This window comes from Sorex fumeus, unplaced genomic scaffold, assembly GCF_029834395.1.
Source record: "Sorex fumeus unplaced genomic scaffold, SorFum_2.1 ptg000037l, whole genome shotgun sequence".
NCBI lineage: Eukaryota > Metazoa > Chordata > Mammalia > Eulipotyphla > Soricidae > Sorex > Sorex fumeus.
Window position 1 is genome coordinate 11,373,054 of NW_026606094.1, and position 19,876 is coordinate 11,392,929.

Sequence of the window (19,876 nt, forward strand, 5' to 3'; positions counted from 1 at the left end):
AATACTTTTCAGATTTAGGAATTTTGGTTCTCCCTTTGCTCGAGCGGGCCCAGTAACGTCTCCATTGGAGACTTTGTTGTTACTGTGTCTGGCATATCGAATACTCTCGGTAGCTTGCCGGGCTCTCCGAGAGGGGTGGAGGAATCGAACTCGGGTCGGCCATGTTGGCCGCTTGTAAGGCGAACAACCTACCGCTGTGCTATCACTCCCTTTGAGCAATTTTCTAATTTCATACATCACTAAGCATAGTCTATATTCTCTCAATCTTTTTTTTTTTATTTTAGGCACACGATTTACAAAGTTAATAGAATTTCAGGCATACAATGTTCCAAGTTGAAGCCTATCACCAGTCTCAGCATTCCTCCACTAATTAATGACCCAAGGTTCGCTCCCTCCCCAATCAGCCCTCTTAGCAAATTTTTAAAAAAATTCTTATAGTTTGGGTCACATGCTTACTCGTATTGACTCTTGGGATATTGCTGAACATCTTTTTTTTTTTTTTAATTTTTACTAGTGAAGCACCATGAGGTACAGTTGTAGACTTACAAATTTTTGTGCTTGGGTTTCAGTTATACAAAGATGGAGTACTCATCCCTCCACCAGTGCCTATTTCCCACTACCAGGGATCCCAGTATCCCTCCCACCCCCCCAGTTCTCCCCTTCATCCCACCCTGCCTCTGTGGCAGGGCATTCCCTTTTGTTCTCTCTCTCCTTTTGGGTGCTGTGGTTTGCAAAAGAGGCATTGAGTGGCAATTATGTTCGGTCTATAGTCTACTTTCAGCATGTATCTCCCATCCTGGGAGGATCCTCCCAACACCATTTATATGGTGCTCCTTTCTCTGAGCTACCTTTTCCCCTAGCATGTGCGGCTGGCCTCCAAGCCATGGAGTAAACCTTGTGGTACTTATCTTGGCTGTTCTTGGGTGTTATCTCCTATTTTGTTACTTTATGTTCCCCAGATGAATACAATCTTTGTATGTCTGTCCCTTTCTTTCTGACTCATTTCACTTAGCATGATTTTTTTTTTTTTTTTGCTTTTTGGGTCACACCCGGCAATGCACAGGGGTTATTCCTGGCTCTGCACTCAGGAATTATTCCTGGTGGTGCTCAGGGGACCATATGGGATTCTGGAAATCGAACTCTGGTCGGTCACGTGCGAGGTGCAGTGCTATTGCTACAGCTCCTTAGCATGATACTTATGATACTTTCCATGTAGTACCACTTGTATTTAAATTTCATGACTTCATATTTTCTAACAGCTACATAGTATTCCATTGTGTAGATGTACCAAAGTTTCTTTAACCAGTCAACTGTTCTCAGGCACTCAGTTTTTTCTAGATTCTAGCTATTGTAAACAGTGCTGCAATGAACAAACAAGTGCAGATGTCACTTCAACTATACTTTTTTGCCTCTTCACCACTGTGTCAACGAAGTGACCAAGACCCTTGATCGATTATCCCTCAGTCCTCTTCATCCTGCCGGCCCCCTCCCATGGCTTTAAGTTGACTGTATCTCTGTGCTCCATTATTTCTAGCTTTACTTCTGCTGGAGGTGAGGTTTAGACTCCATATTCGTATTTCTTGGGTTATTACTGTGGGAATCTTTGAGACCAGAGTTAAAATTTAGTATTTGAGAGAATTAAAACGTACTCTTTTTTTCTATTCATTTTTGAAATTTGTTTGGAGGTACCAGAGCTCTAGGAGTAGGTTAAACGCTACACTTGATTTTTACCGGATTGCACAGTAGATGGAATTGGGCCAAGTCCAAATGCTTGTCGCATATTCTCAGGGGAGACATTTTATCCCTTTCTGGGCTCCAGGGTCAAAACTGGCTTATTTCTTTACTGACTTTTTGCATCAGGTTACTCGTTTTCCCTATTTACACTGGAAATGGAGCCCTCTAGGGTCCCAGGTTTTGTTGGTTTTTGTTTTCTTTTGTCTACTATTAAGCTTATTTTTTGGTCTTTATTTCCTGACCCTGGCATACTGCACATCTATCAAAGCAGACATTTCTAGATGCCCGGATCTGACAGATAACCCCTTAGCAAAAAGTCCATTTTGATTCATTTATTTTGCAGGAGATTGCTCATTTCTCCTCTTCCTTTCCCCATCTGAATTGTCATTCCTACCAACTCATTAATGTATGAGAGTATTTAGCTATCATTGTCTTCTTTTTTTACATGTAAAACATTTATTGTTTACCAAAAATGCATTTTCATTGTATAACTAACAAATTAGAAAATAGCTAATAAAATCCTCTTTTGCTTCCAACCCCTATATATTTTTTATTTTTTTTTGCTTTTCTCTGTAGTAACATTGTTTTATGAAAGTGTAAATGTGTATGTGTGTTAGAGTTACAGTGTTAGCACACCTAACCCAGTTAAGTTGAGCCCTGTCTATGTCTATGGCCTTTTCCCAAACTTCATGATAATATCCCACATTGACAATGCCAGATCATATTAGACTCTGAGCAATTAGAGGTCCATTTTATTTGTTCTCTTTAAAAAATGTAGATTTTCAGTGGGGTGTTGAGTGATCTTTTTTTCCTGAAAAGGGTGATATGGCAAATAAGTTTAGGCACCTCTGACCTAAGTGTTTTTAAAAAATTAGATATTGTCTATTCCTATGTTTTATTTATTCATGTAACATATGTGTGAGATTATATGGTGCTTGTCTTTCTCCTGATTTTTTTCAGAACTTAGCTGCCTCTGCTTCTGACTCTGTTTTAATAAAAGGCGAGGCTTCATCTATTTTTACATCTGAGTAGTTTTCATCTTGGATTGAGCACTTGCTTAGTTTCTAGATTTTAACTACTATAAATTGCACTGGCATGAACATATGGGGTGAAATATATTTTAAAGTTACTGTTTTTGTCTTCTCTGGATGATAATCAGGAGCGGAATTGTTGTATCACAAAGGAGTTCTATTTCTTTTAATAATATTTTTTAGGACATTATACTACACTCCATAGAGACTAGTTGAATTTATGCTACCATCAAAAGTGAATGGGATTTCCTTTCTCTCCATATCCCCATGGAATATGAAGAGAAAGGCCTAGTTCGTGGCCTGTTTTGGTAGGTTCTCAAGGTTTGGTTCTTTTGCTTTCTATTTCCCTGATAATCAGTGATACTGGGCATTGTGTGTGTGTGTGTGTGTGTGTGTGTGTGTGTGTGTTGGTCATCCCTATGGCTTCTTTGGTGAAGTATCCACTATTCTGAAAATCTCTCCATTTTCAATGAATTTTTTTGAGTTTTGGAATTCTTCATATAGTTTAAATATTAACAATTTGTCAAAAGTATGATACATGGATATTTTCTCCCATTCAGCAGAATATCTTTCTGTTAATAAGTTTCCATGAAGAAAAAGCTCTTTGATTTTGTGTAATCCCATTTACATATGTGATAGTTATTAGGTTTTGTCTTTTTATTTTATTTTTATTTTACTTTGAGGCTGCACCCAGCAGTACTCAGGACTTCCTCTTGGTTCTGCACCCAGAGCTCACTCCTGGAGGGCCTCTGGGTATCCTATGGGGCACCCGGATTGAACCTGGGTTGACCATGTGCAAGGCAGTTGACCTACCACTATACAATTGCTCTGACCCCCATGATATTGCCTTATATAATTAGATCATGTAGTTTACACCACTCTGAATAGCTTCCCACTTTCCATTATTTCAATTATTGACAATGCCCTTAATTCACCTGAGTGAATGAAATACCTGTATTTCATTACTTTCTTTCCCAGTCATTATTTTATCAAGGGCATCATATGTGGCCCTTATACGCATTCTCCTGGGATTTGAAATTGAAAATGGAGAGACATGAAGAGTACTAACCACTGTGGCAAAATTGTACTATTATAACAGTAAATACATGGCCCACAAATTCCTGTTGCTGAGGTTCCACAAGCAGCTTGCTTTGTCCATCCTCCTAATCCCTCCCATTTTTTTTCTAATACTAGTTGTATGACTGGGAATGTATTTTGACTCTTTGTGGCTCCATTTTTCCAACCTGTAACTGGAAGTACAAGTATTTGACTTATGGGAGTGTTATATTGAAACTATATCATATATGTGAAATTAAATGCCTGGATAATTTTACAGTTCCATAAATGTCAGATTCTCTTCCTATCATCATTAATACCATTAAGTCCTAAGTTGCCATATACATATGTTCCTTTGTGATACTCTTAGCTTTAACTTATGTCCCTACTTATTTTGAAGCTGGATACCACCAAAATTTGAATTATTACCTGTACCTGTGTACTTTCATTGTAATACTAAATTGAATTTATAAGTGACTCAGGGAAGACTAAGAGAGCTACACTGAAGGCCACCAGCTAAATAGAGGGAATTAGAATTAGATCTCCAAAACATGAATTCAGGATCCATAAATGCTCTGTGGTTGAGCAACGCCTTGTAAGTATGAGGTCATGAGTTCTTATCCAGATATTATTCCTGGATCACACATATGCTGAGTGTGATCTCTACAATACTGCCTGTGGGTTTCTCATTGCCTCCCATCTAATGATACTAACCCTGTAAGTGTTCTTCTATCGATTATAATACTACATCTACTCATTCATTTCCCAATCACCAAGCCAGGTTGTCCTTTATATTGATTTCTACATCCCCTCTCACTCAAGGCAAGGTTGACTACATATGTGGCCAGGACTAGTCATATTTTTTTCTTTTTCTCTTCTCTGTTATTTCTTTCACCTATAAAATTTTCCCTGCATCTGTCTTATTTTGCAGTTCTCTGGATAGAGTCCAGCTATCTCTTTATGTGTTAGCATGCGTTTGTATAACCTGAATTGTTCTTAACCATCTTAAAACACAAACCTTACTTTTTATAGGGAGTTTTAAAAAGGTTAACCACCTTGAAAACTAGCAGTAACAAGGGGTGCTCCTATGATACTGCCTAGGAAGTAACAAAGACTTGTTTTCTATCAACATAAAGTTGAAAAGACAACCAAGAGGAAATAAGATTACATACCTAATATGCCAGGGGCTACCGTCCAAATTCAGCTTGCTCCAAAATTCAAAACCCTTGACTAAATAATCGACATAGATCTGGGATGGTAGACCTGAGGTAAAGGGGACACACAGACACAAACAATAGAACACATTAAGAATTCTCCTCAGATTTGGACACAAAGAAAAGCAACTTTTCTTGGAAATGAATGCACATTTATAATATGACAAATCACTTAAGGAAATGAACACTCTTGAAAGACTGCTAGCAGAGAGAATAAATACAAATTCGAAAAATGTGGGTGTTAGAAGCCATGATTAATAAAATTAGCCAACACAAGAGAGTAAGAAGAGAATAAATAGAAAATAGAAAAGATATAAAAATTAGAAGCTTAATCTTGAAGTTCTAATATCTCACTAATAGAGTTTCAGAGAGACAGAAACAAATGGAGACTCAAAAGAGAGCATTTTCTATAATTTCCTTGAGATAAAACATCTGAACAGGTGAAATTAATCTGGTCTGGAGAGTTAGTACAGGGATTGAGACACTTGCCTTGCACACAGACTGATCCCAGTTTGATCCTTAGCACTGCTTATGGTCTTCTGAGCACCATCAGCAGTGATCCAGCAGAGAGCCAGGAGGAAGCCCTGAGCATCATGGAGCATGCCACTCTCCCCAAATAAACTGATCTATAGTGATAGAAATAGTAAATTATCCTCTTCTGGCATTGGGGTACGTGACTAATACAGGAATTTTGTTTCTAAGAATTGTCTCATGTACTAAAAAAGACAATAAATTCCTAATGGTTGCCTGAAAAAGGAAAAAAAAAGTAGAAGTATACTATCAATTGGTTAAATCAGACAGACCTGACTTTGAACAGTTGCTATTACTTTCTCATAATATCTGAACTCAGTAACTCAATGCCCATAAGATGGTTTGTTCATCCATGAAGAGTAAAGAAGGGTACTTTCAATGTCAGGTTATGGCAACACTCAAAGAAAATGATGTGTAGAGGACATAGCTCTGTGCACAACCTGGTAATGTAAACATGAAATAATATTATTGTAAATTTTGGAAATACTATTAGGTATAAATTCATACCAAGAGCATTGTGATTAGAAGGGTTATTCCATAGCAAGCACATGAGGTGGAATATTGTCTTTTGAGTATTGTAAAAATAATATAAGACTGACTTTCATAATCATTTTAAAATTATCCCTTGTGCCAACAATTCTACACATTATCAGTGATTAACTATTTTTCCTTGAAAACTTGTTTTTATTCTAAGTTCTAAATAGTGTCTGAAGTTATGGTTCAGTTTTAATAACTATCACTATGTAGTTCTGTTCATAATGGATTGGAACTAAGTATTAAAAGCACAATGGCTGTGAAAACTAAGATTCAGAATTTGAGTTATTTCAATCATATTACTCTGTATAATCACTTGGAGTGTTTGTATTTCAAACTATTTAGGTTTGGAGCCACACTCAGTGGTGCTCAGTGATTGCTCTAAGCTTAGTGCTTAGGGATCATTCCTACCAGCACTAAGAGATTGTTCTAAGCTTCATGCTTAGGAATCATTCCTGGCAGTTCTCATTGCCTCACCAAGAAGTGCCAGACAATGAATCTGGGCCTCCTGTGTACAAACATGTGCTCCAACCCACTGAGCTATCTCTCTGACCCTGTATGTAAAACTCTAAAATAAAGAAACTTATGGATTCCTTCTATGTTCAATGTTTTTATTAAATAAAAAATTTAGTTCTTTCATGAAACATTATTAAACTGGAATAAAATCTTAAATATTGAAGTATATTTTTAAGTTATTTTTGTTTAATTTGTTTGTGTATAATTTAATATTGTGATCTATTATTGCAACAAATCTTTTTCAAAATGATAATTAAATGTAATTTTAAAAAGATTATTATTTCCCTTTACTGTAAATTCTAGTGTTATAAGCATAATTATATAATGGTGTTTAAAATTAACCTGGCTTTTATAATCATCATCACAATTTAATTTAAAGATTATATTTGAAAATAATATTCTTGTATAGAAACAGTATATTAAGAATATCATCTTGGGTTGCCAGGTGTATATATGTGTAGATATACAGAGAGATAAATAGATACATAAAGGCTTTGCATAGAAAGTAAGTGTAAATTTGTTTGCATTCATAGCTTTATTATATATTACTATACCTAGTTCTCTGTGTTTGATTTTTAAAGCCTGAGGCTCTTTAGCATTCATCTTTTGGGGGCTGGAAGTGTAAAGATAAATTACTAAACATGTTTGTAATGCAATATAAAAATATTTCAGAACTACTAGGATTTTTAACATTGCTGGGAAACCTTCAAAAATTCAACTTTTTCTTCCCTTTATCACTCAGGATCTCTGTGATATTGACAAGTGATGTTTAGAAAATTCAAGCTTTTTTGTGTTTTCATTTAAACCTTGTTTTTAAGTAATCCAAATCATTAAAGGCCCAGGGAGGCTTATTTTGCTAGTAAAAATAAAGGATCTTTCTGAACTTGGTTAAGGTATGCCTACCAGAGAGGAAATGGAGTATGGAAATAGGACAACACAGTACTTTTAAAACATTTTACACATAAATATTTTATGAGACTTACTACATTGTAGTATAGAACTTACCTCCCTAACTAATTTGGAATTCCTCAAGGACAGAGGACATGTTTTATTCATCTGTTGATCCACAGATCTGGCAGGTAATATGAGTTCAATAAAGATGTAATGAATTATTGAATGAATGACTGCATAAGCATCAAGTACAAGTTTCTAAGTTTACAAATTTAGACCTAAAAAGGCAAAATGAAGTTTCCATAGTTGCTAACTACTAAGTGCTATAGAAAAAAATGTATTCTAGTGCTTATTTAACTGGACTGGAATGTTGAGAAGAATGTTCTATATGGTCAGCTTAGGAGAAGTTTCAAATACAAGAGTATATCAACTTCCAAAGTGATTTTATTTTATTTTATTTTATTTTTAATATTTTTTTTAATTTTTTTTTATTTATTGAATCACCTTGGGAAAGGTTACAAAGCTTTCAGGTTTAGGTCTCAGTCATGCAAATATCAAACACATTTCCCTTTACCAATACTTTTTTTTTTACCATGAAGAACCCCAATAAAACCCCACCCCCCACCCCTCCCAGTCCCTGTGGGGCAGATGAATTCTAGTTAACACTCTATCTGCTTTGATTAGATTCATTGTTTCAATAAAAGATTCACCAATATAATTTAGAGTTTACCCCCCCCCCCCCCAAATCAGACATGCTGAAAAAGCATTGTGACGTGATTTGCTTTCTACAGCTGGGTTCAAGAATTAAATGTTGGTTTTGGATTTCTGCTATTTTACTTATTGACCCTGGAAGTATTTATACTGAAAGTCAGATAGTTAAGAAATTGGTTTCTGTGCTCTGGAGTCGTGGCCGTGCTGGAGAGCCGCTAGTGGGGGGCAACTGGTGGCCTCGGTAGGGCGTGAAGGGCGGACCGAAACGCCCCCTTCCCATGAGGTTTTAGTCGCCCCCCCACTCCCCCGGCTCATACCTGCTGTCCACAAGGCTCCCATGCGGCCGCCATCTTTCTTTCCAGAGAGGAGAAGGCGACTGGGGCAACACCCTTTCCCCTCCGGACAGACATGATGGCCTGGATTAACGCATAGTCCTTTCACTTTTCTGCTCCAAGCTGCCGGGTTCTGCATTAAGTCCCTGTGCTTCTGGGGCTGTGGCCGTGCTGGAGAGCAGCTCGCGGGGGGCAACTGGTGACCTCGGTAGAGCGTGAAGGACGGACCGGAACGCCCCCCTTCCCGTGAGGTTTTAGTCGCCCCCACACCCCCGGCTCATACCTGCTGTCCACAAGGCTCCCATGTGGCCGCCACCTTTCTTTCCAGAGGGAGGAGGGCGGAAGGGACCAACACCATTTCCCCTCCGGGCAGACATGATGGCCTGGATTAACGCATAGTCCTTTCACTTTTCTGCTCCAAGCTGCTGGGTTCTGCATTAAGTCCTTGTGCTTCTGGGGCTGTGGCCGTGCTGGAGAGCCGTTCATGGGGGGCAACTGGTGATCTCGGTAGGGCGTGAAGGACGGACCGGAACGCCCCCCTTCCCATGAGGTTTTAGTCGCCCCCACACCCCCGGCTCATACCTGCTGTCCACAAGGCTCCCATGCGGCCGCCATCCTTCTTTCCAGAGAAGAGAGGGCGAATGGGGCAACACCCTTTCCCCTCTGGCAGACTTGATGGCCTGGATTAACGCATAGTCCGTTCACTTTTCTGATCCAAGCTGCTGGGTAATGCATTAAGTCCTTGTGCTTCTGGGGCTGTGGCCGTGCTGGAGAGCCGCTCGTGGGGGGCAACTGGTGGCCTCGGTAGGGTGTGAAGGACGGACCGGAACGCCCCCCTTCCCATGAGGTTTTAGTCGCCCCCACTCCCCCGGCTCATGCCTGCTGTCCACAAGGCTCCCATGTGGCCGCCATCTTTCTTTCCAGAGAGGAGAGGGCGAATGGGGCAACACCCTTTCCCCTCCAGCAGATTTGATGGCCTGGATTAACGCATAGTCCGTTCACTTTTCTGCTCCAAGCTGTTGGGTTCTGCATTAAATCCTTGTGTTTCTGGGGCTGTGGCCGTGCTGGAGAGCCACTCGTGGGGGGCAACTGGTGGCCTCGGTAGGGCGTGAAGGACGGACCGGAACGCCCCCCTTCCCATGAGGTTTTAGTCGCCCCCACACCCCTGGCTCATACCTGCTGTCCACAAGGCTCCCATGTGGCCGCCACCTTTCTTTCCAGAGGGAGGAGGGCGGAAGGGACCAACACCCTTTCCCCTCCGGGCAGACATGATGGCCTGGATTAACGCATAGTCCTTTCACTTTTCTGCTCCAAGCTGCTGGGTTCTGCATTAAGTCCTTGTGCTTCTGGGGCTGTGGCCGTGCTGGAGAGCCGCTCGTGGGGGGCAACTGGTGGCCTCGGTAGGGCGTGAAGGACGGACCAGAACGCCCCCCTTCCCATGAGGTTTTAGTCGCCCCCGCTCCCCCGGCTCATGCCTGCTGTCCACAAGGCTCCCATGTGGCCGCCATCTTTCTTTCCAGAGAGGAGAGGGCGAATGGGGCAACACCCTTTCCCCTCCAGCAGATTTGATGGCCTGGATTAACGCATAGTCCGTTCACTTTTCTGCTCCAAGCTGTTGGGTTCTGCATTAAGTCCTTGTGCTTCTGGGGCTGTGGTCGTGCTGGAGAGCCGCTCGTGGGGGGCAACTGGTGGCCTCGGTAGGGCGTGAAGGACGGACCGGAACGCCCCCCTTCCCATGAGGTTTTAGTCGCCCCCACACCCCCGGCTCATACCTGCTGTCCACAAGGCTCCCATGTGGCCGCCACCTTTCTTTCCAGAGGGGGGAGGGCGGAAGGGACCAACACCCTTTCCCCTCTGGCAGACTTGATGGCCTGGGTTAACACATAACCCATTCACTTTTCTGCTCCAAGCTGCTGGGTTATGCATTAAGTACTTGTGTTTCTGGGGCTGTGGCCGTGCTCAAAGCTTAGCTATGATTTTCAGAGAGAAACGTTAGGTGGTTTACTTCCCATGGATCACTTTGTATATAGAGAGATGTCGCGCGGCCGCGTAAGGGGCCGCGCGGTTTTGAGGAAAAGTCCTAGTTCCCGCATACTCGAGCTGTGCTTGTAGAGGTTTCTGGTCACCGGGGTTCCATCTGGGGGAGGTGGGATGCGGTACCTACCCCATCTGGGATTTCCCGATGATCTCGGCTCTTTTTGGAACCTGTTTTTTTTTTTTTTTCCCTTCGGGATCTGTGGATCCCGCCCTCCATGTTGTCCTTCTCTTCGGCTAATTTCTGTCAAGATGGCGCTGGGGGGCGGGCTGTGGGCGTGACTTCCGGAATCTGAGGTTACCTGGGAGGTGTAGTCCCGGCATTTTTGAGGAAAAGTCCTAGTTCCCGCATACTCGAGCTGTGCTTGTAGAGGTTTCTGGTCACCGGGGTTCCATCTGGGGGAGGTGGGATGCGGTACCTACCCCATCTGGGATTTCCCGATGATCTCGGCTCTTTTTGGAACCTGTTTTTTTTTTTTTTTTCCTTCGGGATCTGTGGATCCCGCCCTCCATGTTGTCCTTCTCTTCGGCTAAATGCTGTCAAGATGGCGCTGGGGGGCGGGCTGTGGGCGTGACTTCCGGAATCTGAGGTTACCTGGGAGGTGTAGTCCCGGCATTTTTGAGGAAAAGTCCTAGTTCCCGCATACTCGAGCTGTGCTTGTAGAGGTTTCTGGTCACCGGGGTTCCATCTGGGGGAGGTGGGATGCGGTACCTACCCCATCTGGGATTTCCCGATGATCTCGGCTCTTTTTGGAACCTGTTTTTTTTTTTTTTTTTCTTCGGGATCTGTGGATCCCGCCCTCCATGTTGTCCTTCTCTTCGGCTAAATGCTGTCAAGATGGCGCTGGGGGGCGGGCTGTGGGCGTGACTTTCGGAATCTGAGGTTACCTGGGAGGTGTAGTCCCGGCATTTTTGAGGAAAAGTCCTAGTTCCCGCATACTCGAGCTGTGCTTGTAGAGGTTTCTGGTCACCGGGGTTCCATCTGGGGGAGGCGGGATGCGGTACCTACCCCATCTGGGACTTCCCGATGATCTCGGCTCTTTTTGGAACCTGTTTTTTTTTTTTTTCCTTCGGGATCTGTGGATCCCGCCCTCCATGTTGTCCTTCTCTTCGGCTAAATGCTGTCAAGATGGCCCCAAAGTGATTTTAATTAGGCTTTTTTAGAAGAGTACACAGAATGACAATGAAAATAACTAGTAATTTATGATACTCTAAAAAATTTTAGTTCTCACTGATGATAACCTATAAGAGTAAATAAGACTCTTAGAAAACAGACAAAAGCATTTGACTACAGTTTGAGTAATCATTTATCTACTAGCAAGTAGCAACAATACAAGACATAACCATGATTTAATTTATGTTCATGCAGTATGCGTAGCTTGGTAAAAACACATGGTTTAGGATGTTATTCAAATCAACAGGGTAGGTGCTACGATATGGTCAAAATGTTGTGGATTGAAAGTCTATTACAACAGATACTGATCTGCTCTGGCTTCTTGTGGATGTCATATAAGATTTGCACACCAACCAACATGGATCTTCTGATTTACTATTCTAACTCAAATTGGTACAGGGGAGACAGGAAGGCAGGAAGCAAGGTCAGAAGCAGATGAAGAATGGGGGGCTCTTATATAAAGTGTCCTAGTTTGTATATGATAATTATCCCTGTCCTGTAGTTGTTTCTGCTGATTCTTTGCACCCTACGAGAGCATGGAATTGGAACAACCAAGCTAGCTGTTTATGAAAATAAGGATGTGTGGAATAACCAGATCACATATGTCTTTATGTGGGCATGTAAGTTAATGTCATTTGCAATTATGCAAATAAGATCTGGTTGAAAACCAGTCGAATCCCATGAGACCCTATACAGGCATTTAAGATGAATTCATCTGCCCTTATGCAAGAGAAAATATATTGGGTAACTAGTCTTACACCATATGCAAATTAAGATGTGTAATATACTCTAATGCCTGACCCCTCCCTCCTCTCTTTGGTCTCATCCTGTTTGTTTCTTATAATATCCTACCTTCTGGCTGTGGGTGCCCTCACTGCTTTTGGGGATACAGGATCAAGGTCTGTCCTCTGAAGCTACTTCCTGCTGAAAAAGGACATTGATTTCTATTATGGCACTTAAGGCATTCTTCCTTGTTCTCTTGTTTGAGGATAACAGTGGAGGGTGAGTTCAATTCATGGAGGATTGGCGAAGCAGGCCATGGAAGAATAGCATGGGAGGAAATTATGTCTTCTAAGAGTTCTTATATTTTGAGAAGCCAAACAAAATATTAAGAGATCCCAGGAATGGCAGTAAAACAGCAGGAGGTTATATCTCCACCATGAAGGATTTCTCATATATGTGGTTACAAATAGATTGAAAGTGGTATTACACTTACAATTATACGCAGTCACATTCATACACTTAACCAGGAATTTGAAGAGGTAATTTTTGGCTTTCCAACTGTTAAGATTGGCAACTTCTGTCCCTGTGGTCAGGGTTGGACTCAACTCCCAAAGCTATACCTAACCTTTCAGAAATACATAGCTGGAAAGGCAATTAGATGTGGCAAAGCTAGAACTGGAGTTTGTATTAAAGTTTGGTTTAAAGTCTGAAAAGCAGTCCCTTGTTCTTATGCCCAGAAGGGTGGGATGTAATTCACGTCCTTTAAGCTTTCATGCAAGGGGTTGGATATTTCCCAATATTTCGTATTCTGTAACCAACAATATCCATTACACTCAAAATTGTCTGTTGTCTATTGGTTGTTGGTGTGTGAATGCCAAGCATAATCTAAATACTCTCTGGTCCCAACATCTTGGTTTCTGGGGTTAAATTTATACCCAGGAGCCATAGAAATAGTAAATGCTACTGGGGTTAAAATTACTCCCAGTTAATATGCTTTCCTTGCATGTGGCCAACTTTCAATCCTTATGAAGTTGCCGTCCATGGCACTGCATGTCCGTGGCACTGCATGTTTCCCAAGCACCACTAGGAATGATCCCTGAATAGAATCAGCAGTAAGCCCTGAACACAGCCATATGACCCAAAAACCCAAAGTAAAATTTGTTCTAGGTTCTAAACATGTATATTGAACTGAACCTTACTCATAGTAATGTTACATATCTTAGCTGCCAGAAAATTCAGGGTGTTAACAGTATTTTCTCATTTTTTCTATTTTGTAGAGAAACAGATCAACAGATCATATGCAATTTGGATGATTTTTCCCCTTATTTAACTGCAGATTTTCCAGATCTCTAAGATTTTGTTTTAATAAATGGAGCAATCCCCCAAATACTGGGGAAGCATGGTCCAGGTGAGATGTGTGGAGTTTTGTATCACATCCCACTCAAAGATAAACAGGTATTAGAGCCTTCTGCTACAGGAATGCAGAAGAAAAATATACTTTAAGTCTAACACTGTAAACTGCTGGGATGAGGGAGGTGTACATATCATTAAGCTAGATAAAAGGAAACTATGGAATGGATTATTTGTTTATTGTCAAATCTTGTGCCATATTCTATTCCCCATTTGGTTTTCTTGCCACTTGATGGCAAGAAAATTTACATGGGATTCACAGGGTCTCAATTGGGCATGGTTAAAGGGTTATCCCATTATTAGCTGTAGATCTGTCTTTGCTTCTAGTTTAGAAAGGTTTTATCACAGAACTTTTCCTGATCTGTAAGGTGTAGGAATATGGATGGAAGAATTGATAAATAAAATCTTCATGAAATAGTGGAGGTCCTAGAACTCATAGACTCTATCTGATTGTACTCTGAACTTTAGGAGGAATTCTGTTAGCCTCATGTCCAGGTACAACATTGGACTGGATATGTGACCCCAGAAATACAATGATGATGGATTCATTCATTATATGCTTTTGTGTAAACCATAGAGTGTCTAATACCAAGAGTGTACCACTCTTTAATTATGGGCTCAGTGTTATAATGTAAGTTTACTTATTGTGAGAAACTTATCAGTTAGGTGAAGAGTATTAAGAATGGGTTAGGCCAAAATAGGAGACTAACACCCAAGAATGGCCGAGATTAGTACCAGGAATTTTACTCCATGGCTTGGAGGCCAGCCACACATGCTAGGGGAAAAGGGAGCTCAGATAGAGAAGGGAGCACCAAATAAAGGGTGTTGGGAGGATCCTCCCAGGATGGGAGAAGCATGCTGAAAGCAGACTATAGACCAAACATGATTGTCACCCATTGCCTCTTTTGCAAACCACAACACCCAATAAGAGAGAGAGAACAAAAGGGAATGCCCTGCGACAGAGGTGGGGTGGTATGGGGGGGTTGGGGGATGGGAGGGATACTGGGATCCGTTGTGGTGGGAAATGAGCACTGGTGGAGGGATGGGTATTTGATCATTGTATAATTGAAACCCAAGCACAAAAATTTATAAGTCTACAACTATACCTCATTATGTCTCACTAATTAAAAAAAAAATGGGTTAGGCCTAGACTATATTGATGAGGCTGGAGCAATAGCCGGGGATGGAGCGATAGCACAGCAGATAGGGTGTTTGCCTTGCACACAGCCAACATGGCCAACTGGAGTTCGATTCCTTTGCCCCTCTCGGAGAGCCTGGCAAGGTACCGTAAGTATCTCGCCTGCACGGAAAAGCCTAGCAAACTACCTGTGACATAGTTGATATGCCAAACACAGTAACAAGTCTCACAATGTTACTGGGACTGCTTGAGCAAATTGATGAACAACGGGAGGACAGTGACAGTGACAGTGATATTGATGAGGAAAGTTCCTTCAATGAGACTGACACCCAAGGACAATAGACACAAGGGCCAGGAATATTGCTCCACAGATGGAAGCCTGTCTTATGAGCTCGAGGAGAAGGCAGTTGGAATAGACAGGGGATCACTAAGTCAATGATATTTGGAGGAATTGTTTGAGATGGAAGATGTGTGCTGAAAGTAGATGAAGAACCAAATGTGATAGCCTCTCAGTATCTATATTGCAAACTATAATGCCCAAAAGTAGAGAATATGGGGGATATTGTCTGCCATAGAGGCAAAGGAGGGTTGGAAAGATGGGGGGGAGGGTAATATACTGAGGACATTAATGGTGGAGAATGTGAACTGATGGAGGGGCGGGTGTTTGATCATTATATGGCTGAAACTCAACCATGAAAGATTTTTACAAAATTCTGTGTTAAGGTGAGCTTAGGTAACAGGAAAAATATCTGACGGTGAGTCAACTAAGAAAAAAGAGAAAGGGTTAGGTATTGCCTATGTAGAGGTAAGAAATATGGGGACTCTCTATGCTCCCACTTAATTTTGCTGTGAACCTTAATCTGCTCTAAGAAAATGCTTAAATTAAAAATAAATACATAAAGGTTGAGATATTTTTACTGGTTGATATAAAGTGCCTTCTCTGTTCCACCAGAGTTTTCCACACTCCTGACTGTCCTCTCCCTTTTTATGAAATCTATTAAATTTCCCTTTCTTTGTTATTTCTATATAGCTAGCGCATGGCACCCAGTATTCAATGATGTCAGTTTCTCCTACTATTAGTTGTTTGAATTCACTCTTTGGATGCATTACAAATCAAAAAATGTATATTAAATACTAATAAAAAGACAGCATTTTGCTTTTAAAAATGCATATAAATTTTGTTTTTGTAAAAGTGTATGCTAATACATATATAGATATATCTTTAGATTTTTATTAGAACCTATATTTTATTTATAAGCAACAATGGGGTGGCAGGTGATTTTATTCTTTTTACATAATTTTATATTTTCCACTTTTACAATTATTTTACAATCATATAAAAATTTTATCTCCTTGAGAAAGAGAAGATAAGGTTAAAGGAAGGAGAATAAAGAGAGAGGAAAGGGAGGGAGAGAGAAAAAGAGAAATGAAAACAATGAGAACAGTTACCTCTGTATTCTGTTCTGTTGGTGCCCCCAGATTTTCCCAAGATCTGTAAAACTTGGAAAATACCTCCCAAGTATTCTTAGCATAATAAATTTTATACTGAAAGTTTTTTTATAATGTGTTAATATTGCTATAAAAGTGATGTCTAAGTGTTAAAATACTATGTTATTGAACAAAGGAAGTGTTCAGAATTCTATTCTATGCCCATGACCTAGTCCCATGACTGGCCTTGGGTCACACACATTAAGGTCAAGATCTGGCGGAAGCAGATACATGCATAGGAAATGAGGTCAAGAATATAAGAGAAAAAAGTTATTGCCCCGTTAAATCCCCAAACACAGAACTGCATACAAAATGCTGTGTTAAGGTGAGCTTAGGTAATAGGAACAATATGATTCATATTTTGGAACTAATAGTAGTGGTGAGAGAATATTACTTCAAATGGAGGTTAAGTACTCCTTCTGCATCTACTGTCACTGTGATAAGAGCTGGGGGGGTGGGTAGGAGCTATTTCTGAGAGGAATAACACGTCATGTCATAACACATCATGTCACGTCATAACAAATCGTGTCACCTCTTAAGCTGCCTTGTAACTCAACATGAGTGTTTTTAGAATTAAAGGATGGAATAAACAAGTAATTTATAAGTTATATAGATAAAGATTAACAGTTGGCCTATGGAAACAGCATTGATTTATAGGAAGACACATGACACATGTTTTGTTGTTAAATTGTAAACTGGTGGTTCTTAGCTAGGACTGAATTTGACCAAGCCCCTTGATAGTGGGGACATCCCACAATATCTGCAATCATTTTTAGTTTAACTTGGGCTATATGGGCCGGGACTGCTACTAAGCCCTGACAAACATAGGACAAACAGTCATCTGCAGCAAATAGTTACTGTGTGTAAAAATGTCAATAATTTTTGCCAAAGCTGAGAAAATCAACTGTAGACAGATGCTGTTGAAGAGCATTCAACTCTCATAGGTCCATGTTCAATGCTTCTCAGTGTCATCATTTCCTTACCCAAATAGTAAGCCATACAGTAGAGGGCAGTGATAATTTTTGTTACATTAGTAGTATTGTCCCAAAATTTACTTCCTTTTTCAAGTTGTTTAATCCATAAAGCAAAAATAATATAAGTGGAACAACAAAAATAATTTAAATGATTTTATACTTTTTTAAAAAAATATTTATTGGGGTTCGAGTGATAGCACAGCAGGTAGGGCATTTGCCTTGCACGCAGCCAACTCGGGTTTGATTCCCAGCATCCCATATGGTCCCCTGAGCACTGCCAGTAGTAATTCCTGAGTGCAGAGCCAGGAATAACCCCTGTGCATTGCCGGGTGTGACCCAAAAGTCAAAATAAATAAATAAAATAAATTTTTAAAAAATTATTTATTTTGCTTTTTGTGTCTCATATGGTGATGCTCAGGGGTTACTAATTTTCCATCAGTTATGCTCCTTTGGATTTTATGCCCTAACTGTGTAATTCCATCTATGTTATAGGTTCTGCTTTCTGTATAATCCAGAGTAAGACAATTGTTATCAAAAGCAGCATTAAACAGCATATCCTTAAAGGGTATTGAAGCTATTAAATGATAGGAGGACTACAAAAAGGTAGAAATAACACCTGACATGGAGTATCATCTTGATTAGTGAGATTTTTCTCCTGTACTAAAATCAGATGATGGGACTGGAGCAATAGCACAGTGGGTAGGGCCTTGCACATGGCCAGGTTCGATTCCCAGCATCCCATATGGTCCCCTGAGCACCGCCAGGGGTAATTCCTGAGTGCATAGACAGGAGTAACCCCTGTGCATCGCCAGGTGTGACCCAAAAAGCAAAAACAAAACAAAACAAAAAATAAATAAATAAAATCAGATAAAGGTGATACATTAAAATGGCCTGAGGCTGTGAAGACTAAACAGAAAGAAAAAATGATGATTTGTAATAATTGTGGTGTGGGATGACTTGTGGGTAAGGAACCAGAGATACAAGTTTTGTATGTGGTTAATATAATAACCATAATATTTGGCCAATGTTTGGAAAATCATATTGGATGATTGTAACAAAGGGTTGTAGGAACTGGTCCAGTGTGTGAATATTTGTGTCACAAATGAATGTCCCCAAAGACACTTCCCACAAACTATGATCTCCATAGCCACATGAGCAAGATGCTTATGTCTGTGGATATCAAGGAGTCATTTTTCCTTTGCAAACTCAATGCTTGCTTAACGGGCATTGTATCAAGGGCAGAGATTTTCCTTGGGTTTAGCAAGTTGTTCTCATCAAGCTGAACTACTTCTGCTATACTGTTTTTATAATGTACCAAATTGGAGAGCTAGCCCACAACTAGATCTTAGCCTGAGTTCTGCTCAGCTTAAGATAGAGTGAAAATGCTGGAAGATGCAAATTAGAAAGGCAATGAGTTTTTGTCATTGTGAATAAAACCCATTTTCGTTTACTTTCCCTGCCAAGAATACTCCTGCAGCATCTATCATATAGTCATTGTAACTTACTTAATCATTCATTTCACAATGAAATAAGTCAAGCCATGAGATAGTGATCACAGGATTTGCAGTAGAATAATCCTGAAAGAATATGTTTCTATAGATTGATAGAATGCTTAGAAAAGATTCAGATGTGTTGTTCTATTGTGCAGGATATAGTATATGCTCTAAAATAGAGAATAGTATTACTTCCAATACCAACAATATATGAGTTCTAGACTGTAAAGAGTAAGATAAAGAGTAAGTAAGTCCTAGACTGCAAAGTGACCCAGTTTCCAGAATTTTATTTCCAACTTTCTGCTCCTTTCGTTATTTGTTTATTTAATTTATCCCATGCCTTGCAGATACAAGGCAAGCGCTAATTTGCTAGGCCACATCTATGGTCACCCTCCAAATTTCTGCTGGTTAGATATATTTTGTAAGATTTTTTGTTTGGGGGATACATCTGTCTGTGCTTACTCCAGTATGTACTCAGGGATCACTTCTGGTGGAACCCTATGTGGTACCAGGGACTGAACCCAGGCCAGCTACGTGCAAAGCTGGTGCCTTATCTAGTGTATTATCTCTCTGATTCTATTTTAAAAGATTTTGAATGTCTCTATAGATAGAGAATAGTGCTCTTTTAAAAAAATATAAGGGGTAGTGCAACACTGTCGCAATTTATTAGGGGTTTGGTCACAGTAATCCAATTTTTGATTTGCCATTGAATATACTGCCTATGTTTGGTAACTTCTTTATCTTATGGGGAACTTAAAAATTGATAAATGATTGCTTTCCTAGTTTTCCTGACCATTTTGGGTTCTTACAGCAGAGCCTGGCAAACTCCCTATGGCATATTCGATATGCCAAAAACAGTAGCAACAAGTCTCACAATGGAGACATTACTGGT